We start from the raw sequence: 25,276 nt of genomic DNA, 5'->3' as shown, positions 1-25,276 counted from the left end.
CCTGATCAAAAGCTGAATAGTCCACAATGGTGGTCTGCAGGCTGGAGAGCTGGAGGAACAAGTAGCTGCAAAGTCCAAGAGGCTGAAGCCTCCGAACAAGAGGGTTCAATGATGCTACCCTAATCAAATACCAAAGAATTCCAAAAACCCTGGAGAATCACTGGCAGAGTCTGCCTTGGAAGAGTGAAGAAGTGAGAGTCTGATTGCAGTACCAATCAATAACCCATTCAAGAAAAACTGAGCTTGTGTCTATTGCTGCTTCCTTGTTCTTACAACTTTTATTTCACCCAAGCCACCATCCTATTGGATGGAGCTCCCCATTCTTAGGGAGGGTCTGCACTTCAGTTTAGTATCCAACATGCAATCATTCATAGACACCCTCATTGACACACTCAGAAGCCTCTTAATCATTTGCATCTCTTAATCCAGTCAAGTTGACCATTCAAATTGACCATTACACATTCATCCCTTGTCACACTGATATCCAAATATGACTCTTTACATCATACTTAATCATCAAATAAACACAATAACAAAGTCACAATTCCACCTGACATAACTATCCTTTGTACAACTAAAAACGCACTAGTTCTTTCCCTAGAATAGAAGAAAAAACAAAAACATTACTGATATTAAGTCAATCAATATTACATTATATGATGACTAACAGGAGGGTAACAAACATTTCCTTTTAATGCATATGTAAGTATACACAAACATATTCTTAGCAGAATAGGGAAGAAATATCAATGGCAATTACAATCCTCCTTTCTGTAACTGGTCACATGACTAAAGTTGGTGTTTTTGACTACCTTCTTCTACTACCTGTTCTGTATTCCCTCTACCTTCAGTAAGCACCTTGGCAGGTCTTGGCTCTAGCTGGAGGTGTGACCCACACCTTCATTCCATCTTGCCTGTATTGGGTTGTTGTAGTTTCCCATTGACCTTAATAGCAGGACAGGGTAATACCAAGAGAGGTATGGCAGGAGACTCTCCTGCACTCCAGGAGTACACTTCCTTACCTCCATTGTGGAGTAACTGTCCAATATCCCCTTGGTTAACTGGATCAATCACCCTGTAAGCACCATTACTCCCTTCTTCGCCTGCTGACTCAGAGGCATGAGGAGCCCAAAGAGGCCAGAGGGATGTCTTAACTTCCAATTTAATGAAATCATTGTTGTATCTCCTGGCAGCATTCATTGTTCTGGAACTAAGACTTCTAGGCCAGCCGAGCATAAGGTTACAGGGACAGGAAGCAAAATCTTTCCTATTGGGTCACTAGGGGTAATGGTGAGTGATACCATTCCTGTCTTCACCCCTTGATTCCTGGACTGATGAATTCTAGCAATAGGAGAGACAGTACCATATAGTGGATGCTGATTCAGAGAACAGACAGCCTTTTGAAGAACCTTGCCCCAGCCCTGCAAGGTATTGCCACCTAGCTGGCATTATAACTACATTTCAAAAGTCCATTTCCTCATCTATCAAATCACCTGCTTTAGGAACATGAATGCTGTGTGGATACTGTGATGATGGATAAGACATTCTGTAAGTCCACAGATGGTGGTTTTGGCTGAAGCACTACATGCAGGGAAGGCAAAGCCATACTCAGAAAAAGTGTCTATTTCAGCAAGGACAAACTGCTGCCCCTTCCATGATGAAAGTGGTCCAATATAAGCAACCTGCCACCAGGTTGCTGGCTGATCTCCCCAGAGGATGATGGCATATTAGGGGCTTAGTGTCGGTCTCTGATGCTGGCAAATGGGGCACTCAGCATTGGCTGTAGCCAAATCATCCTTGGTGAGTGGAAGTCCATGCTGCTGAGCCCACACATCCTATCACCATGAACACTTTGTTCATGAGCCCATTGGACAATAACAGTGGTTGCTGGGGAAAGAGGTTGACTGCTATCCACAGATCGTGTCATCATATCTGATTATTAAATTTCTCCTCTGCTGAGGTCACCTTTTGGTGGGCATTTACATGAGACACAAATATCTTCACATCCTTTGCCTTCTATCCACATACCTCTTCCCCAAATGTCCCTGTCACTAATTTCCAATTATGTTCTTTCCAGTTCCCTGACCAGCTAGCCAAACCATTGGCTACGGCCCATGAGTCAGTGTACACATCTGACCATTTTTCCTTCCTGACAAGATGTACAACCAGATGCACTGCCTAAAGTTCTGCCCTTTGTGGAGATTTCCCTTCACCCCTGTTCTTCAGGGTTGTGCCAGAAAGGAGCAGCATTGCTCACCTGTCCACTTCTGGGTGGTACCTCTGTATCATGCAGAACTCTCGATAAACCAGGCCCTAGTCTTCTCTTCTTCTGTTAATTGATCATAAGGTACACCCCAAGACACCATAAGTTCATCCTGAGGGAAAGAAGGTATTGGAGCAGGAGTAAGAACCATGGGCATTTGGGCCACTTCTTCATATGCAACCTACTTGTGCCTTCAGGTCCTGCCCATGCCCAATCATGGATGTACCACTTCAAATTGATGATAGAGTGCTGCTGTGCACATCCAACTTCATGGCTTGGTGGGTCAGATACCCCACAGTTCATGATGGGCAGCTCAGATGTCTTAGAAACCTGGTGGCCCATGGTCAAGTGTTCAACTTCCACTAAGGCCCAGTAGCAGATCAAGAACTGTTTCTCAAAAGGAGAGTAGTTGTCTGAAGATGATAGGAGGGCCTTGATTCAACATCCCAACGGCCTCCTCTGTGATTCACCTATGAGGGCCTGCAAAGGCTCTAGACAGCATCCCTATCTGTCGCTGACACTTCAGGTACCATTGAGTCTGCTGGGTCATATGGCCCAAGTGGCAGAGGAGCCTACACAGCAGCCTGGACCTGTTGCAGAGCCTTCTCCTGTTCTGGACCCCACTCAAAGCAAGAAGCTTTTCCAGTCACTCAGTAGATGGGCCAAAGTAACACACTCATAAGAGGAATGTACTGCCTCCAAAATCCAAATAGGCCCGCCAGGCATTGTGCTTCTTTCTTATTTGTGGGAAGGACCAAATGCAACAATTTATCCTTTATCTTAGAAGGAATATCTCAATAAGTTCCACACCACTTGACTCCTAGAAACTTTACTGAAGTTGAAGGCCCTTGAATTTTAGTGGAATTTATTTCCCATCTTCTGCTACACAAATGTTCCACCAGCAAGGTAGCAAGTGTTTGCTATCTCCTGCCAGTTGGTCCAATCAACATAATGTCATCAATATAATGGACTAGTGTAATACCTTGTGGAAGAGAAATACGATCAAGATCTCTGCAAACTAACTGTGAGACAGTGCTGGAGAGTTGACATACCCCTGAGGAAGGACAGTGAAGGTATATTGCTGGCCTTGCCAGCTGAAAGTAAATGGTTTTTGGTGGTCCTTATGCACCGAGATGGAAAAAAAAGCATTTGTCAAATCAATAACTGTATACCAGGTACCAGGAGATGTATTAATCTGCTCAAGCAAAGAAACCACATCAGGTACAGCAACTGCAATTGGAATCACCACCTAATTAAGTTTACAATAATCAACTGTCATTCTCCAAGACCCCTCTGTCTTCTGCACAGGCCAAATAGAGAGTTAAATGGGGATGTTGTGGGAATCACCACCCCTGCATCCTTCAAGTCCTTCATGGTGACACTAATTTCTGCAATCCCTTTAGGGATTCCCGTATTGCTTTTGAGTCACTCAAAAGTATAGGCATCTCCAGAGGCTTCTATTTAGCCTTTTTCACCATAATAACCCCCACTCCACAGGTTAGAGAACCAATGTGGGAGTTTTGCCAAGTGCTATGCAGGGTTGTCAGCTAGAAGGCTGTTGTCCAAGCTTGAGAAGTGACTCCACTGCAGAAAGGGTATTCTCCCAGGACATGAGTGTCAGATGAGGGGTCACATTTTTGGTCAATTTGGTGAGAAACAAATTGCAAACCTTTAGGAGGCGGTGTGTGGTCAAAGGGAAAGGGTGTTTAGTTTTGGCTAAGGTGGGCAAGAACATTTTGTAGATGGAGAGAGGAGATATTCCATGGCAGAGGATTCAGAATTAGGGCTGCCTGCTGGGGAAGTAGAGGATGCATACCTCTTATGTGTGCAGGAGAACTTGCCCTTCAGGAGAGGTCTGCTTGCTGCTTATCTGAGAGATAAGCTCTAGATTGAAGAGAAAAGAAATAAGAGGTCCATTTTTAGTCCATATTGGGCCAAGGATAGATACAGCTAGGGGAGCTTCAAGAACTTGAAGATAGTTGAAACTAGTGACTGGGAGGCCAGTTAATGTTCAAGATGAGACTCCTGAAGAAAATGCCAAGTTGCATTGATAGTTTCTGGGAAAATGTGATCTCACCCCAAGCTCTGTGACTTTCCTCAGCAAGATGTGGCCATCTGTCAGCAGGTGAGGCTCCTGGTAGGAGCCTTCTGCCTGTAAGATGAAGTGGGAGGGAGAAAACAAGAAGGGGTAGGATTGGATAGAATCAGCCCCACTGTGGTAGTCAGCTTTTCAACCCTGTGACCAAAATACCTGACAAGAACAACTCAGAGGAAAGTTTATTTTGGCTCACATTTCAGAGGATTCAGTCCTTGGTTGGCTGGCTCCAAGGAAGAAATATGGTGGCAGAAGAGTGTGGTGGAGGAAAGTTTCTCAGCTCACGGCAGCTGGAAGCAGTCAAGAAGGAAAACCCTTCCTGGACATGCCCCCAGTAATCAATCTCCCTTTCAACTATCAGTGGATTAATCCACAGATGAAGTCAGAGTTCTCATGATCCATTCATTGCCCAAAAGCCCACCTTGCTGCTTTGAGGACCTTTTTTTTTTTAAACACAGGATCTTTCTGGGGACATCCAAATGAAAATCTTAATATTCATCTATAGGGGGTCCCAGACTGGGCAGATAGGTCAGTGAAGCCATAAAGAGGGATGACGGAAGGGCCTAAGAGACCAGCAGAGTCAAGACTGGAGGCCCTATGGAGGTCTAGGTGCAGTTGGAAAAAGATGGCTGTGGTCAGGAGGGAATTCAGAAGTAGAGAAGTAAAACTGAATGCAGGAACAATCCCATGAAGAGAGTACAGTCCTGACAGGCAGGCAGGAAGTCAGAGGAGAGAGCTTGACACTGGTAATACCTGTAAACTGAAGAATAAGGGACATTCGGGTAGCCAGAGCCTTGGGGAAGCTGGGAAGGTGTGCTGCCTTCTGTCCAAGAGCCTGTGTCAAGTGTCTGCTGTTTTATAGGGTCTGAGTGTTTGACTGAAAGCAAAAGTCTAAATGCTGCTTGGCCAGCATAAATCTGAGAAGTAGACACCTCCAAGTGCAATTTGAACTTAGCACAGGAGTTCCGATGAAGGAATACCCTGTTGGCTCTGAATGCATTCCAAGGGAAGATAGGGCTCCAAGCTCAGTGTGTGGAATGAGGGCATTTCAGAATGGGCACCTCTATCCCTGCATCTTGAGGACAGGTATGAGAAGGCTTGAGAGGTGATAAGGGAGAATTCTAGCCCAAAGAGACATGGTAAGCACAGACACAAATGACCCAGGGGGTCAGTAACTGCTTGGGAATGTTGAGGCCTTTGGGTTGTGTAAGCATGGGGGAGACTTGCCTCAGAAGAAAGTGGGGTCCCTCTTTTGAGGACCTTAACCATTTAATGGAGGCTGAATTCAGGCAGGTCAAAACTTGAATGCATATAAGACAAGAAGGACAGGGTGAAAAGCTCAGAAGGAGCCCTTGGTAGGAGTGAACTGAGGACTGGAAAATGCATCTGGAACTGTCACCCATGCTTGGTTCTAGCCTCATTGCTGTCACAATCACATGGGCCATGCTGCTAGACCTGAGTAGACCTATTCAGAGTAACTAAGAGAATACGCCAAAATTTCATTCACAGAGACAACACAAAGTGAGCAGGGCATAACTTGAAGGAATTGGAAACTGCAGACCGTGTGCCCTGACATCTGCCATTAGTCTTGGAGAACCATGAATGAGTTTCAGGCAGGAGGGCCATGTTCTGATATGTGTTTGAGGAAGCTGCTCTGACTGTAAACTGGGACAAAGATGTAGGAGAGATGGAGGGGAGATGGTGAGGCGTACGTGGATAGGACCAAAGTGGATGCAGAGAGCTCCTGTTGGGGTCCCACCAGAAATAATTATTTTAATAATATGGCAATGGGAATCTTAGTCACAAGAATCCTGCTTACTTTGTATTAATATTTTCAGAGTGGTCTTTGCTTATGTTATTAAGAAGGTGAGTAAGAGAGCTTTTGTTACTGTGACCAAAATATCTGACAAAAACAACTTGGAGGAGAAAAAGCTTATTTTGGCTCATGGATTCAGAGGTTTTGTCTGTGATGGGGCCCACTTTATTGCTCTGGACCCAAGATGAGGCAGAACTTCATGGAAGAAGAGTATGGTAGAAGACCGCTGCTCTATTTATGGTGGCCAGGAAGCACAGATAGAAAGGCGAAGGGACCACAGGAAAGATGAACCTTTCCAGGGTATGTCCCCAGTAACCCACCTCCTCCAGTCATTCCCCAGGTATGTTAGAGTTTTGAATAATCGGTTCCAAGCTGCAGTATGTCCCTGCAGTTTAAGGCTTGGAATAGTTGCCAGATTGAAAAAGTAAAAGAAATTTCTGAATATCTCCATCATTCCTTTCACTCATGTGGCTTTTATTCCATCCCTCCCTACCAGTACATCCACACACTTTCCTTGAGTAACCACAAATCAGAATGTCTTCTTAGACAACTTCCTTCCTGTTGCTTCATAAAGGACTGAACTCAAAAGAAGTCTATTCCTCCCTCTTTAACACTTGCATAGGCTTCTGACTGAGCTTGTCAGTAAACACAACCAGTTTAATTGCAATTTTTAGATTCATAGTATATCTGAAACCACAGTTTTGGCAATCCTGTGTCCATTTTATTGCAATGGTTTTTCACACAATGACCTCAGCCAGTTGATGTGAATTTTAGAACTCTGCAAAGGTCTCCAGAGGAAATTTCTTCTGACAGAAATTGGGAGGTGGTGGTAAGGGAGGCATACTTGTCAATCCTGGTAGGTCCAAGGCTTTGACAGGTGGTGTAGATGTCTGGGAAAGTGAGCTCTACCACATAATCGTGTTTCCTCTGCTGCAGCAGCAGGAGTGATAATCCACCAGAAACAATTCTTTTAACAGGAATCTTTGGTCATAATAATAATGCCTGCTCTGTATAAATACTTTTAGAGTGACTTCTGATTATAATAGTAAGATAAAGCATGTTATCTTTAATTCCTTTGCCATAAAAGATACTTTCTTTCTTTTTTTTTTTTTTTTTTTTTTGACTCATTGTACACAAATGCGGTACAACTTTTCATTTCTCTGGTTGTACACGAAGTAGAATCACACCATTTGTGTAATCATACGTGTACATAGGGTAATGATGTTTGTCTCATTCCATTATCTTTCCTTCCCCCTCTCCCCACCCCTCATATCCCTCTACACAACCAACATTCCTCCATTCTTCCCTTACACCCTCCCCACCCCATCATCCCCATCATTCACTTATCAGAGAAAACATTTGGCCTTTGGTTTTTTGGGGATTGAGTTATTTCGCTTAGCATGATATTCTCCAGTTCCATCCATTTACCTGCAAATGTCATGATTTTATTCTTTGTGAAATGTACTTTCTAATGACAGTGATAGAACCATAAGTTGTTTAAATTTGGGACTGTTTCTTAGAGAAACATCCTTCTTCCAAGCAATTCCACCAGACCAAAACATGACTCCCCATAGACTGAGGAGAAGAGATCAAGAAACTATAACTATTCTTTTTCCTCTGATGCTGTTGAATATTTTAGGGGATCACCACAGTGGTTAACATGGTCCTTTAGGAGTTTCATGAAAACAAAGTTATTTTCCCAGAAAACATTATTACAAGTATATATAGCAATGGTGCTTTTTATTCCATTATTCCAGGCATGTCACTTCTAATGACTGAATCAAATTGTCATCATATATGAAATAACTCTTCTGGGGTATAACTTTTTTCCATTCCACGTAATTATAAAGGGATATGTATTAGTTAGCATCTACTGCATAACAAATCATCCCAGAACTTAGTGACTTAAAACAACAAGTATTTATTTAGCTCTTGAATTTGTGGTCAACAATTTGAGTTGGGCTTAGCTGGTTCATTTTTCTGGTCTTACCTGGGTTCACTTGTTTGTCTGCAGTTAGCTGCCGACTGGCTGGGTATCTGTGTTTGTGAATGTTAACTGACTTTTGGCTAGAGTGACGAAAAGTGACCTGGACCACATTTCTTTCATCATTCAGAAGGCTAGTTCAGGCTTCATCACATGGCAGCCAATGTAGAAGTCCAAACAGCAGCAAGAGAGGGTAAGATTCAGTGTCTAAGGGATTTTCAAGTCTTTGCCTGTATCACACATTGTTGTCTTATTGGTCAAAGCAAGTAACATGGCCAAGCCCAGAGTCAATATGGAGGGATTACTTGGAGTCAGCATACAATTGTCCTTCTGTATTCATAGGGATGGGTTTCAGGACCTCCTGCAGATACTAAAATTTGTAGATGTTCAAATCTCTAATGTAAAATGGTGTAGATTTTGCATACAACCTATGCACATCCTCCCATGCACTTTAAATCATCTTGGGACAACTTACAAAACCTAATAAAAGTATAAATTCCGTGTAAAGAATGTTTGTTTAGGAAATAATGATAAGAAAACAATGTTTGTACTTTGCCGTGCAGATGTAATTTTTCCCAAATAGTTTCCATTCATTCTTGGTTAGTTGAATCAGCAGAATGGTGAATACACTGAATCTGCAGGGATACCTGCAGAGGAATGTGGCAACAAATTGGGGTATCAGTACTGAAAACTGTACTGAGATATACAGTACAGAGCAAGGAAGTGCAGACTATTTGGCATATTTTTAAAAAAGCATGTAATTGAGTGACAATATCCATGCTTATATTGTGACTGAAACAAAAACATGGTAAATATTGATCTGGAGCTATTTTCCAGAAGGAAGTTCTACTTCAGAAAAAAAAAATGTGATTTTTTAAGGTCTTTGAAAATTCTACTAGAAAATGGATACTGCTAACTGCCAGTTCAGTTTTAATTCAGCCATTGCACTGGTTAAGACCAAGCCCTGATGGCTTTACTCTGAGAGCTAGGCTGTCTGGCTCTCACCTGCTCCTTTGTTACTCTACCAGGAGGGGCTCATTCCTGGCATTGAATACAGAATGGTTCCGAGATCCAAAGAGGTTGTGCTCGCCTGAGACACGATTCTGCAATACCATACAGACAGAGTCTTCAGTTGGCTCTGCGGTGTGATAGTAGTATGAATGGCTCTGTAGCTACTTTCCAGGATGTTTATTGAAGGTCTTCACCAATGCAGCCGATGTTTTAGGATCTTCCCTACTGTACCCTAAGATGAATGTGCTGTTAGTTACCAAGTAGGTCAGGTTTGTGGCTTGATATGAGATCGGGGAGTGTAAGGCCTCCGAGGGTTTTCAGACTGCCCTGCTGCACTCTGTCTTACCTGACAGGCATCCTGCCTGGGTGCACGCAGACACCCTGGATGGTGATAATACTGCCTGGTGTCGTCCCCAACCCCACAGATCATCCCTGGTGTGATTATTGCTTCATCCAGTCCCCATCCAGGACCTAAACCCACAGCCTCAACAACACCAACAGTAAGAAATTGCTTCTTTCTTCTCACACCAAATAAACTTGAAGACAGAAATTTCAAGGACAAATACTAAGTAATTCTACAAAGTACACCTGGAGTTTAAAGGATGAAATGAAGTGTTGGAGCCCTGCTGAAGAGAGCTTACAGTCTTCACACTATCAGATATAACTGACCAAATTTTGCAAAACACATTATCGACACTTATGGTGACAGTGTACAAGTACTTGGTATCCTTAAAGTATAGGTCCTGTCATCATCTAAACACCAGTGCCCATGGTGGCTTGAGACTTTCTTTATTGAAGAAAGACAGGGAAATGGAAACAATGGATTTAGGGAGTACCTACTCTGTGCCAGACACTTTAATATGCATTCTGCCATCTAGTCCTCACAACACTGGAGGACAGGAGACACTATGGTCCCATCCTATGTACGTGAGTGGAAACTTGAGGTATTTCCAAGATTACATAGTTAGCTTTGCTGGCAGCCCTTGGAGCTGACACAAACCTATGACTCAAGGCTTATCTCCAGGTGTTAATGATGTTCTTACTGCATTAGGGGAAACATGTATATTATAGTGAATTTCCATTTCATCATTGTGCGGAGTCCACACGTGAAGCACAAAAATATAGACCTGGGTTGTCTAGGACACTACTTCACTTCTATGAATCCTCATTTGGGGCCCTCCAAGCCTTGGAGTGGACCCTCTCATTTAAAGATTTGAATCTGTTGGAGGGACACAGAATTTTACAAATGCAATGTAGCCCCATACATATGCTTCATTAATGAATATGAAAAAAGGGAAGAGGCCTCAAAAAAATTGGAAGAAAATACAAAATCATGCATGGGAAAGAACAATAACCAATAGAACAGTTGGACCCAGAGGAAGCAGAAAGAATTCAGGAAATGATTGATAACATTTGGAAATTTATTTTTCATAGCCCTAGAGACATTTGAGGCACTGATTGAGTAGAAGGGGAATTTTAGGGTTTTGGTTGGTTGGTTTGTTCACATTATTGCACTGGCTAAAACTCAAATACAACGTTGAATAGAAATGGAGAGAATGAATACTTAGCCTTATTCCTGATCATAGTGGAGGAAAGGAAAAGGTAAAGTTTTGATGATTCAGGTTTTTATGTTCAAGGATGATGTTAGCTGTAGTTTTTGTAGATGCTCTTAATCAGGTTTAGGAAGATTCCTTTTGTTACTACTTTGTTGAACAGTTTGTTTTTAATGAAAAATGGGTGTTCAATGTGTCAGCTACTTTCTCTATTTTCTCCTTATGTTCCATGTATGGTATTGCTTTCTTCTTTTTTGAAATTGTCCTTTAGTGATATGGTGCATTGCAACTTGTTATTTTACTAATTAACGTGCTGTTAAATTTCTAAATATTTGGGGATTTTCCACATTCTTGCTATCATTTAGTCCTAACTCAATATCATTCTGGTTGAAGACAGTTTGTTTAATTTAGCTGTCATATTGACTGGGACTGATATATTACCTAATATGCACTTGCTCTGGAGACTGTGCCCTGTCCACATTGGAGGAAAATAAGTGTTCATACTGTTGTGTGACATATTCTGTAAATATTTGTTAGGTCCGGTTGGTTATATGCTCCTTCATGTCTGCTATCCTGGCTGTCTATCAGCCTTGTTGTTCAGTTGAAAAAGGATGTTGGAAATGATCACTCACTTTTGTGGATTGTCTGTCTGTCCTTTCCATCATGTCAGTTTGTCATTCAGCTTTCTTCTGTGTTTGTATGACAATATCTTTTTCTATTCTTTCTTTGAATTAATTTTTGTTTCTGAATTTAAAGTGTTGTCTCTTGTGAAAAGCACATAATTAGAGCTTATCATTTTAATTCAGTCTTACAATCTCTGTCTTTAGATAGGAATAGGTAGTTCACTTGCATAATATGATTTTATATGATTGGAATTAGGTCTGCCATTTTCACTTTTGTTATCTATATGTATCGTTGATTGTTTTGTTCTTATTGTATCTGTTTCTTCTTACTACTTTTTTGTTGGTTAAATGTGTTTGTGGGTTAAATATGTTATAATTTCTCTGTTAGTAGATAACTGTACTTTTAGTTATTTTCTTAGTACATTCTATAAAGATTAAGATAAGCATCTACTGTTATACAATTAACTTCAAATTAATGCTAACTTTATTTGATAAAATGTAGAAACTATGCTTTCATATAGCTCCATTTCTCTTCCACTTTGTTCATATGGTCATGCATACATTACATATGTTGACCAAAACTCCACCCTGATGTTTTTAATTATTGATGTATATCATTATGTCTTTTAAAGAATATGACAGGACGGGAAAATATATATATATTTACATACATTATAAGTTACTCTTCTCATCTTTTCTGATTCCAGTATTCTCTGTCTTTTCCTATGGATTCAGGTTACCGTCTGGTGTCATTTTCTTCAGTCTAAAGACTTTTTTTACTGTCTCTTATATGACAGATCTGCTAAGAACAAATTCTTTTAGTTTTTATTTATACCTGAGAATGTCTCTATGTTCACCCTTATTTATTTATTTTTTAGGTGTTTTTTTTTATTGTAAACAAATGGGATACTGTGTTTCTCTGTTTGTACATGGAGTAAAGGCATACTATTTGTGTAATCATAAATTTACATAAGGTAATGTTGTTTGATTCATTCTGTTATTTTGTTCCCTGCCCCCCACCCCTCCCACCCTTCTTTTCCCTCTATACAGCCCTTCGTACTCCTCCATTCTTGCCCCCACCCTAACCCTAACTCTAACCCTAACACAAACCCTTCCCACCCCCCATATGTGTCATCATCTGCTTATCAGCAAGATCATTCGTCCTTTGTTTTTTTTGAGATTGGCTTATCTCACTTAGCATGATATTCTCCAATTTCATCCCATTTGCCTGCAAATGCCATAATTTTTTCATTCTTTATGGAGTGATATCCATGATATATACAATACCACAGTTGCTTTATCCATTCATCAATTGAAGGATATCTAGGTTGGTTCCACAATCTGGCTATTGTGAATTGAGCAGCTATGAACATTGATGTGGCTGTATCTCTGTAGTATGCTGATTTTAAGTCCTTTGGGTATAGGCCAAGGAGTGGGATAGCTGGGTCAAATGGTGGTTCCATTCCAAGCTTTCTGAGGAATCTCCATACTGCTTTCCAGAGTGGCTGCACTAATTTGCAGCCCCACCAGCAATGTATGAATGTACCTTTTTCCCCACTCCTCAGCCAACAGCCAATGTTGCTTGTGTTCTTGATAATCACCATTCTAATTGGGGTGAGATGGAATCGTAGGGTAGTTTTGATTTGCATTTCTCTTATTACTAGAGATGTTGAACATTTTTTTCATATATCTGTTGATTGCTTGTACATCTTCTTCTGTGAAGTGTCTATTCATTTCCTTAGCCCGTTTGTTGATTGGATTATTTGTATTCTTGGTGTAGAGTTTTTTGAGTTCTTTATAGATTCTGGAAATTAGTGCTCTATCTGAAGTATGAGTGGCAAAGATATTCTCCCACTCTGTAGGCTCTCTCTTCACATTACTGATAGTTTCCTTTGCTGAGAGAAAGCTTTTTAGTTTGAATCTATCCCAGTTGTTGATTCTTGCTTTTATTTCTTGTGCTATGGGAGTCCTGTTAAGGAAGTCTGATCCTAAGCCATCATGTTGAGGATTTGGACCTACTTTTTTTTCTATAAGATGAAGGGTCTCTGGTCTTTTTGAAAATCTATACTCCAACAAAACAGAAAACCTCGAAGACATCAACAAGTTTCTAGAGACATATGAATTACCTAAACTGAACAAGGAGGACATACACAACTTAAATAAATCAATTTCAAGCAATGAAGAGAAGAGGTCATCAAAAGCCTACCAACAAAGAAAAGTCTGGGACCAGATGGGTTCTCAGCCAAGTTCTACAAAACCTTTAAAGAAGAGCTCACTCCAATACTCCTCAAAGTATTCCATGAATAGAAGAGGAGGGAACCCTCCCAAACTCATTCTATGAAGCCATATCACCCTGATACCTAAACCAGACACAGACACATCAGGAAAGAAAATTTCAGACCAATATCCTTAATGAACATCGATGCCAAAAATTCTCAACAAAATTTTAGCAAATCGCATACAAAATATATTAAAAAGATAGTGCACCACGATCAAGTGGGTTTTATCCCAGGGATGCAAGGTTGGTTCAACATCCGGAAATCAATAAATGTCATTCACCATATCAACAGACTAAAAGTTAAGAATCACATGATTATTTCAATAGATGCAGAAAAAGCATTCAATAAAATACAGCATCCCTTCATGCTCAAAACACTAGAAAAAATAGGGATAGTGGGAACATTCCTTAACATTGTAAAGGTCAATCTTATTTTCGAGGTTGTAGAATTCTTGTTTGTCAGATTCTTTTTTCACTTTGAATATGTCACTATGACCTTCTAGACTCATTGTTTCATAGGAAAAATCACACACAAACTGAACTTTTAATTCCCGTTTGGAGAAGTCTTATTCCCCAACTGATAGCTTCTTATAGCCATCAAGATTTTTTTTTTTTTTTTGTCTTTCAGAAATTTAGTGTGCTTTTTTGTGCGTTTCCTCATTGAGATTTATTGAGCTCCCTGAGTGTATAGATTAATTTGGAAAGCTTTGGACCATTAATTCTTCAACATTTCCTGCCTTTCCTCTCTTCTCTTTCTCAAACTCCCATTGGATATATGTTGGTGTGCTTGATGATGTCCCACTGATGTTTGAGGTTCTGTCATTTTCCTTTAATATTTTTTTCTCTTCTGTTCTGTTGTATAATTGACTTATTTTTCAAATGTGTGGTGGCAAATCTGCTAGTGCACCTTTCTTGTGAGTTTTTATTTCAGAATGCACTTTCAATTTCATAATTTTCTAATTATTTTAATAGTTTTTGTCCTTCTGTTGATATTGTATTAAATCATTGTCAGCAGGTTTTACTTTAATTCTTAAGAGTGTGCATGTGTGTGTGTCTGTTTCTGTGCATGTACACATGGTTGAAATACAACTAGATGTTTAAAATATTACATTGTCGTAAACTTGGATCAAATTTTCTTCCCTAAGTTTATTGTTGCTACTTGGTTCTTTCTTTCTTTCAAATTGCTGTAGATGTAGGGTTTTTTTGTTTGTTTGTTTGTTTGGTTTTGGTTTTTTATTTGTTTTTTAATGACTTGCCTAGGCTGTATCTGTAGAATATTTCTCCTCTGCAGTATTCAACTATTGATGTTTCTTCTCAGTTTGTTTTGTTTGTTTACTGTACTCTTATTTTTATTGTTCAATCTGAGTTCCTGGGGTTCACCCTTGGGTCTGCATAGATTAGACATCAGCCAGTTGATTACTGGTTAGAAATCAAGCCCAGGTACTTCAAGTAGATACAGCTTTCACCTTCTGCCAGCAGACCTGTGCATGGTTGGGTGAATGCACTCTAGATGCAGACAATTCTCAATCTGCTCAGGTTTTACTGTCCACCTGGCTCCCTCCTGCCTCATCTGAGCCAGCAGGTCAGCCAGGGATGAGAGAGATTTTACCATGTCCCTGCCTCTCTACAACTTGCTCATTTCTAGGAGTCCCTGGCTTACCCTCCAGTTTGCCATTTGACCCAACCAACCTTCTCCTTAACTTAGAAGAATCTCAAACTTCTCCCATCTATAGCTGGGCATGGGTTTTCCATCTTCTGCTCCTAGTCAATTCAGCCCCTCCCACCAGTGAAGCTCCTTGTTTATATGGCCAGCCCAAACCTAGTAGAAATACTCCATGAACTAAGCTGGAGGTGGGTGTGGAGCTGCCCAATGCAAGAACAGCACAGACTCCAGCTGTTCTTACTCAAATTTCCATTGCTTTTCATAAGTAAACATCATTAACATATTATTGACCTATGGTCAGTTTGAAAGCCCTGATCTGACTGCTTTGACAGTTTTGTCTAGTTGTTTAATGGGAACAGGTTTTGCCTTTTCCTGCTTTGCCATCTGAGAAGTCTTGCAGGACATTATCTGAACTTCTGGGCATGCATTTCCCAGCATGCATCAGATATGTACAAAGATATGGGTTTAGATACAGATGGCTTGGGGTTAGATTAAGAATTTTAATCAAATTAATTATCTTTAAATTATATGACAAATAGTTGCTTATGACATTAGAAAATTGAATTACTTATTCTTCTCACTTGGGATGTCTATAAATAGAGAAATGTATTTAGATACTCCAGTTACTTTGGATCTATGTTGGATCACTCACACAAGGGAATCATTTAACATCCTTGTGGTCACATCTCATCTTCTGTTCCACAAACTGCAGCAACCACCTTATTCTTCATGAGGCATTTCATGTATAAATTCTGCTCATCTAGCAATTAAATTTGCTTTCATGAAAGGAGTACTTGCCACACCTGAGGACATACCAAATATTTACAGTTTCCAAAGAGAAATTAAAAAATATTTTGTGAAATATAAACATGATTGGAATAACTGTATGCCATCTAATGTTTTAATTTCCTGTATCAAGAATAACTCTCTTAAATATGTAACTTAAGGCATGTTTCTCAAATAATGAAAATCATTATCTTTACATTATCATCATATATTTTCATCTTATGCATGTAAGGAAATGCACTGTAGTGTCTAACATAATCATTTCATGAAAAGAAGGGAGTGTTCCAGATGATAAATCCTTCCAGTATAATAGTGCAAGGGGATTTTCTTCATGTTTCTCTGAAGTTCTTTTTGTTAAACAAAGACATGGGCACATCAAACCAAATGTGTATGCTAAAGAAAAGAGCTTTTGTAATTTTTCATACTTGTACTGATGGGATCTCTGGATTGTGGTCTCTGTCACTAGTGAAAATTATGAGGGGCAGTCTGTGGCTGCCTCAGTAAAGAGAACCATTGCCAGAGAATTTGAATCTCTTATAAGGCCATAATTAATGTAATGAAATCTGGCTTTTCTATATTTACATGTAGCTATGAGCTGCATGCTTTTTAACATGGTAATTGTGGCAAATGTAATTTGAATAACAATGAAAAGGAGGACCATAACTGTGATGAATATCTTTCATATTCAGTTTTGAATAAATGCCAGTAGAGTTTTTATTCTAAATGAAATTTTAGTTTATTAAGTTTCCCCAAATTTGACCGAAATTCTCTCATCTCAAGTAATAGTAATTCGAACAAAATCCAGTACAGATCAAAAGAATCCTTTGGAGTTCCCTATAATGCAGATTTTCCCAATGGTTGATTAAAACATCTCTCTCCCTAGACCTGCCAGTATCTGGAATACTTTAATAACTCTTTAATATGTATATAAAATATGCTTCTTCAGTAACTACTTTTGAGACTTGGGAATACCAATTTGACCAGTGATGATAAAAAAAAAATCCTCTCCTACTTATCATATTAGATAATCATGAGAGTAAAAAAGTATTGATAAACTTTAGACTTAAAAATGGAAGAAGAAAATTCTTTGAATTCAAAGTATCAGTGATGAAAATGGGTTGGTTTCAAAGGGTAGCAAGAGACTAGTCTTCATATTACAATTCAGATATTTACTAATCACACTGCTGAAGAACAATGACAGAATATATCATTAAAATCCAACAATAAGCCAAACTTTTGTTTGTCAGTGCCGGGGAATCAAACCAAGGAATTTGTGTGTGATCGGTAAGCGCTCTGCCACTGATCTAGATTCACAGCTCCTAATGTTTATTTTAACCAACCTTTCTCTTCCTTTTTTTTAATCCCTGCAGCAAACCATTTCACAATATCTCCTAAAAACATTTTAAAAAATCTGAAAACAAATAGTTTGGGGTGCCTCACAAACTGTCATATAAGAAAGAAAAAAAAAACTGTCATGAGTGATAGATCATGTAACTCTAATGCACAGTGCCCTGGATTTTTAAAAGATTTAATAGATTTCCTAAATAACAAAAAGAGGGATTTTCTTTGAGAAGTTGTACCTGTTAAAACCGTTAAGAGGAAGGAGGAGCCTATGTCCTCACAGATAAAGAACAAGCACATTAGTATTTGGTGGAAACTGGTATGATGGTATATGTGGTTTTTATTCATTTGGGAGAAACAGAAAGGAATGGAGGGAGATAAGGAAGAGGACCTCACTGCGAAAAGTATACCGAATGATTTTTGTCTGGGCTACTCTTTAATGCCACACATATTCTCATGCCTAAGTGGAGGAAAGAGGGAGAGCTGGAAGCTTGACTGACCTGCAAGTTGTAGTAGGCTGAAGATCCCAAAAGATAAGATGTTTTCCTCCTAGAGAATGCAAATTACATTGTGTCCCATGTACTGGCTTGACTTTGATAGGAAAACGAGCCTCTGTCCACTTAAGAAAAATACCTCTTCGAAACAAGAAGAGCATGCTGTAGCACAGTGGTGTTAATTGAAAAACATCCCCAGAGTCTGCAGTACAGTTTTCACACTGCACCTCAAAGGGTTTTCGTGAGCAAAATGTAAGCCAACCTATGGGAGTACTACATGTTAGAGGACAGATAATTAGAAATCTCATTTTTGGAAAGGTGAGATCTACCAGGGGAAATGGTGGGAGTCTTGCAACCATAAAACAAATAGAATGTGTGAAGTAAGAGAATATTAACCAGAACTAAAAAAAAAAAAAAAAAAAAAAAGCACATTGAGAAACAGAATTCATTTCTTTGGATCTGATAACCATGTATGTGACACTAATAAAAGACTAGACTGTGAAATATAGAGTCAAGAAGGATTTTACAGAAATAACAGGGGTGTTTTAAGAATGTGGAGGGTGTGGGGATAAGATGGTTGAGCCATCTGTAACTGAGGGTCAAATCACAGAAGACAGCTGTCCTTCTAGCAAAGCACTCCAGGCTCCATTGTCTTAGGTTGGGTAGAATTTGTTTATGTCTCAATATGATAGATTCTGTGAAATTTCATTGTAATATTTCTAATAGAAAAAGAGAAAGAGAGAAGCCAACCATTGGGATAGAGAAGTCAATGGTTGAGTCTTTGTTTTCTGCTTTAGTTTTTATCCTTTTTAAAATGCCATTAGGTAACAGCTTACCAAACAACTAAAAAAAAATTCAGACCCCCTTCAGGTGACCTCTGAGAAGCACCACAAGCAGTTCTTGCCTCCTGCTGCCTTCACACACCCTTGCTTCTCAGTAGCTTCATTCAACTTCTCAGCTACTGCATAGACTTTTCCAATCCAGGACCTTCTCAGCCCTTCCTTATGGCTGGAATGTTCTTTACCTTGCTTTCTGCTGACTTCTCAGCATCCAGGTTCTCAGTTTAAATACCATTATTTGTGTTTATGTTTACTTGTTCATTTCTGTCTCATCAGACACAGCTGAATTAGGGTGGATTGTCCAGAAGCAGACACGGATGTAAAGACCTGTGAGCAAGTGATTTCCCAAAAAGGTACTTAGGAAAGACCAGCAAGTAAGCAGGGAAGCAAGATGAGGAATGACAGGAAGTCAGGCAAATCTCCACAGTGGGTCTCAGCCTGATCCCACAAGGGCACTGGAGCCTAAGTTAGGAGGCTGATGGTCTATGGCCCACTGCTACAAGGGAGCCATGCAATGAGGGGAAAGAAACATAGGCTCCTAGATCCAGAAGGACTTCTCAGAAGGTCTTCTCAGAAGGACCTTGACTTTTGTACACTGCTTTAAAAGTTACCTTATGTCAGATTCAAGTAGCAAAAAAAGAAACTAGACCTCCTGACATATAGTTGACCTCTTAGGACTTTTGTAGTAGCATTTGTAAATCTTCTTGTCTTGGAGATTATGTAGCTAGGGACACTCATGAATAATGAAAAAGACAGACTGCAAATAATGAATAAAAAGAAAGCATGACATGAAGAGAAGATTATGGGCATATACAAGTGTTTTACTGGGGGGGGGGGGGACTGCACAGCCATGTTAACCAGAGAGCTTGTCATTTATTGGCTCAAGTAAAGAAGGAGAAGACCAACTGGATCAACTGCAAGACATTGGTGACCCAGGTCAATATTCCCTCCAACCCTCAGTCCAGAGCTGTACCTTCAATCCACCATCCATGTCTTCCTCTGCTTATTCCTTTTAAACTCTTTGATGCAGAGGGCATACCCCAAACCAACTAAACCAAGACCTCCGGGTTCAGAATCTTTAACACACTGCAGGTGATTCTAACTTAAGACCCACTGGCTCGAATGTATGCTATGATCACCATCAGGACCAACTATTTTGAAACATTCTTATTGTATTTAGTGTTGGACTTGCTTCACATAAATTTGGATTTAATCACTAATCCTTACATAGGTCCCCTAAAGAGTGTTCCACAGAACACTCACCTGGTGCAAAGAGAAATTGTTTGGGAATGCTTGGTACCTGTCCCCATCCCCCGTAATCTTGGAAACTTATGGTATCACTAGAAAATTATAGCTTGCTATGGTTTTAATATAGATGTGTCGTCCAAAGTTCTGTGTATGAAAAACTTAGCCCCAGGGTAGAGCTATAAGAAGGTGGTTGAATCTTTAAGAGGAGGGTTGTAACAGGGGACCCTTAGGTCATTGGAAGAGTACCCTTAAAAGGGATTGCAGCAGCCCAGTCTCCCAGTCTCTTTCTACTTCATGGCTAACGATGTAAATGTTTTGCTGCACCACACACTCCGGTCATATTATGCCACCCTTGTTAGAGGGCCACAGCAAAGGGTCCACCCAATCTTGAACTGCAAGTTAAAATAAACCTTTTGTCTTTTAAGTTAATTTGTCTCAGATATTTCATTATAGTTACATGAAACTAATACACAGCCCCACAAGTCCCATAGGTAAAGTTAGAAAGAAAATTAAAACACATTTTTACTTTATCTCAGTGAATTCTGGATTAATTTGACCCTGACCTCTTTAGTTTACAAAATACCATTTATTTTTACTTCCTGAACCACAGTGTGAACTTTGGAAATATTACTGGTGTGGCTGTGCACAAGCTGTTTGGTTCCATACTGGATGGGACTGAGGAAGCACAATTCTAGGTGACCAGGATACCACTGCCTTCTGTCAGAGAAAATTATATCAAGACACAGAAAGGAAGCCACAGCACACTTACATGTGGACAAGCTCAGGCAGGCCACTGTCCCATGGAGAAGATGGTCTTAGCTTTAGGAACTTGTTGGAAGCTGAAGACTGCTAATGACCTCAATCCTGATACAACCTGGAAGAAGGGTGAAGACTAAACAAAGCACAGAGGACAAAGGAAGTGGCACATAGTTTGTTATCATTGGTGTTTGTTTGCTTAAGTGGAGGTGTGACAAATAGTTATGAAGACTAAGCCTGAAGTATCATACTGGAGAGATTCTCAGAGTGAAGGGTCAGCCCAGTGACATCTCATCTAAATATCTCTCCTAGATCTGTGGCACTTGTATATGCCCAGGCATCACTGTGCTCTTAAAGTGCCAGTCCAGCTGGGAACAGTGGTGCCCACCTGTAATCCCAGCAAACTGGGAGGCTGAGGCAGTGGGATCTCAAGTATATAGACCTTCCTGACAATCCATTTGGAGCCAGAGGAGGTGCAAGACTGACCTTGACTGGGAATATTGTCCTTCTCTGGGAAAATGTCCCTGCCTCATTTACCCCCTTTTGGAAGCACTGGCTGTGCACCTGTCCTCTTCTAAGGATGGCCTTGCCAGTTAAGACAACGCTTACACCTACGTTTCCTGTCCAAGGGTGCCATGGTCTGGATGACCTCCTTCTCACACCCCCGCTTTTCCTGCAGAACATAAGGCTACGCCTGCCATCCCTGTTGCACTGGATCTTTCCTTGAAATGAGCTGAGAAGTGCTCTTCTGGGTGGGAGGTGGAGTGGAGCCTCCTGCCATCCTGTTAGCCTCAGGGCCCCTCCCTCCTCATGTGTGTGAGCTCAGTGGGGTTTTTTTTGGTCCACCTGATGATCATTGCCTCAGTCACCACCTGTCTGCAATCTCACAAGGCTCCTTCCACAGGGGGAAGGACAGAGAGTGTTGCCACGCTCTGTATCATACCCAGCCTTGGGATTGAAGTGCTGGATGCAACCTCAGGGGTGGAATCCTCTATGCTGTGTCTCTCTGAGCTTCTGAAAATGCAGAAATGAGTTCAGTTTTATGGAAGAAGTAGGTAAGATACTTGTATGGCAACTGCTGAAGGCATGTGCTTTATTTTTGTTTTAGGCAATGGCCTGGAAGATATAAACAGGTGGTAAAAAGAACTCACAACAGCTTATTCTTTGGTTAGCAGATTGGGTCATTTTGTATCAGCTGAAACTGTTGTCAGTATGGGCTGGGTTGGAGGTAAAAAGATATCAGACTCCTGGCCTGGGGGATGTTGGGAGGCTGTCTCTTTAGAGGCCAACTACTGCCCTGCCCATTATGATTCCTTTCCCACAATACCTAGAATCACCCTTGGCTGAGAAGGACTTCAGATTTGGAAGACCAGAATCTGAGATAAAGATGATAAGGACTTCAAGAAGACTTTTGAAAGAACCAGCTGTCAAACAAGTGAGACGTGCACATTTTTCTAATAATCCCCACAGAACTGGAAGCAACAGACAGGACTTTCAAAACATGGTTGCTGTGGTTTGGATGTGGTTTGTCCCCAAGGGTTCATGTGTTGGAGGCTTGATCCCCAGTGTGATAATGTGAGAGATGGTAGAGCCTTTAAGAGGTGGAGCCTAATGGTAGATAATGAGATCTCTGGGGGCATTGCCCTAGGAAATGATTAAGATAATTCTCTTAGGACCCTGGTTATTTCTCAAGAGAGTTGTCATTAAAGAATAAGACTTACCCCTCCCCACTCTGGCTTTCCACCTCACCATGTGATCTCTCTTTCACAACTATTTTCACCATGCTGCCATCCAGCATGATGCGATGTAGCCCAAGGGTCCTCAGCAGAGTCAGGGCCAGACTGTTTGGACTTTCAGACTCCAAAATCAACTTCTTTTCTTTTAATGTACCTAATTGCTGATATTTTGTTATAGCAATGGAAAATGAACTAATACTATGATGATTAAGGAATGCTTGAATTTCCCTAAACACTCAAAATGTGCTAGAAGAGAGCAAGAGGAAAAGGTAACAACATTTAGAGTAAAAGTGAGGGCTGAAAAAAGACAGTAGCAGCATTTTCTTGTTATCTTCTTTCAGAAATTGCACTTTAGCTTAAATGTGTTCACTGGAACAGGAGATGTGTCTGTATCCACTATTCACCCTTTCTTCCCCATGATGTCACCATCACCACCACACAACTTGACAAACTAGAGTTCTCTCAGGTAGTATGAGTCAACAACCAGTTCTGAAGACCATAGATACTTTAGAGGCATGGAATAATTTGTATCTCCTGGCTCACCACAAAGCTACTTATGAAATGGTCTCACCCTCTGTCAGGAGACAGAAAGTGCACACCTCCTGGGAGAGCCAACCAGTTAAAACTGACACAACCTGTTGTGTCACTAATATAAATTAACTAAATTGTTATTCAAAAGGTGTTAGAATTTCTGAACAATGACAACTATACCCCTCCTTATCCTTGAATATGATTCTACTGCATGAGGAAAAATTCTACATGGAGCTAGAGAAAGTCATTGACATCAGGCTATGGGTGATGGGAAGAGACTCCTGTGTTCATGATTAATGCATTTTCCAGTTTGAAGATGTTACCATCCTTATTTTATAGTTGGCAAAATGGAAGTTCCATCCCCTGGTTTTCCATCTTGTCTGCATGTTAGAATCATGTATAAAAATCATGTTTGAAGGTCCAGGGACCCTGGTATCAGGAGTCTTGAAGCCCCCAAATTGAGCCCATGAGGACATGGTGACTCACAGGTGTCTCACAGGTAGGAAGAGACAGATTAAACTTAACCTCAATATCCCATGCTTTTTCTTCCCCCATTACTTCATACTATCATATTGACCCATATGTTAAGGTCATGTTGATCCACATTATCTAAATTGGAACCAGAAACCTTGGCTTTCTACTTTAAAAAAATCAGATTTTGTAAATTTTGCTCCAGAAAAAACATGCAAACAAATACAGACCCCAATTAATCGTGAACATGCTGAAATGTTTAGGGGGAATATTCTGAAGTTTGCAACCCATTTTGCAATGTAATCAAAAACAAATGAGGAGTGTATAGACAATGAAATATATAATATTCATTGTATACTGAAATATACAATAAATCATTACAGAAAAGAAGCAAATAGTAGAATCTAAGTGGTAAATATGTGAATATTCACTCTGTAATTTTTTTAAATGTTTGATGTGTTTTCTTTATTCAAATTTTTAAAAAATACTGACAATACCAAGTGTTAGCAAGGATGCAAAGCAAATAGAACTCTCACAGTTTGTTGATGCTAATGCAATATGGTAGTGCACTCTGGGAAAGTTTGTCCATTTCTTATAAAGTTTAACAAGCACCCTATAACTCAGCAATCCTGTGACTGATTATCAAAGGAAATAAAACCTCAGATTCATACAAAAAACTTGTACAAATATGTTCATAGCACTTATTTTTAATAACCAAAACTGAAAACAATGCAAATGTCCTTCAGTGGATGAATGAGTAGACACATTTTGATGCCTCATCATCATGCAGTATTACTCAGGAAGAAAAAGGAAATGAACAGTTGATACACTCAGATACCTGGATGTATCTCAGGGGTGTTATGCTGAATGGAAAAGATAATTCTATATGATTCCATTTGTATGATGCTCTCAAAAGACAACACTATAGCAACAGAACAGAAGAGAACACAGTTCAGTGGTTGCCAGGAGCTAAGGTTTGGGAAGGTTGTGACCATGAAGAGGCAGATAAGGAAGATGTGGGGAGGCAAGGGAACATTTCTGTATCCTGGTTGTTGTAATAATTATATCAATGTATATATAGATGAAATCCACAGAACTGCAAGAGTCATGGATAAGATGATGAAGAGTGATGGAGGTCTGTAGTTTAGTCAAACATATTCTACCAATGTCATGTTCCCACTTTTGATCATTGTACTGTGGTTATATAAGAGATAAAGCAAAAGTACGTGGGAACTCTCTGTTCTATCTTTGAAATTTCTACAGGAACTCTGTTCTATTTTTGAAAATTTTATGTGAATCTAAAATTATTTCAAAGTATATATATATATACATGTTATTTTAAAGTGTATATATGTACTATTTCAAAGTGTATATATCTATATACCTATTATTTCAAAGTACATACGTATTACATACACTTCGCAATAATTTATGGATATGTACATGTATACAAATAGACATATATATTATAAGAGGTCATTGTTAATGAATTTTAATATTTCTGGGATCTTCAAGTTGTAACTAAAAATACAACTTAAATATATCCTTTTATTTTAATGAAACAGAACATTTCAGAACACTGAAGGGAAAAAGTCAATTAGTTATTTGAAAATGGCTGACGTGTGAGTATCTAGAACACCCCAGCCCATTTCTTGATAAATACAGAGATGTACTATAATTGGATTTTTCACAGAGGCAGCCATTAGTTTGGAAAATATTCTGATACTTACAAACAAGGAAGCCCACAAAGGCTGCAAATACATTCTGCTTGTAGGGCAGTGACCCATC

At 39.9% G+C, this 25,276-nt stretch overlaps 1 protein-coding gene across 6 annotated transcripts in view; it reads left to right on the top strand.

The window, feature by feature from the left end:
* The window catches only part of SYNDIG1 (synapse differentiation inducing 1), a 196,213-nt gene that overhangs the window by 82,465 nt on the left and 88,472 nt on the right, over window positions 1-25,276 (top strand). The window lies entirely within an intron of this gene.

This window comes from Sciurus vulgaris (assembly GCF_902686455.1).
Source record: "Sciurus vulgaris genome assembly, chromosome: 2".
In the NCBI taxonomy this organism is placed as follows: domain Eukaryota; kingdom Metazoa; phylum Chordata; class Mammalia; order Rodentia; family Sciuridae; genus Sciurus; species Sciurus vulgaris.
The sequence above is the reverse complement of the archived record's forward strand: the minus strand, read 5'-3'. Positions and strand labels throughout refer to the sequence as shown.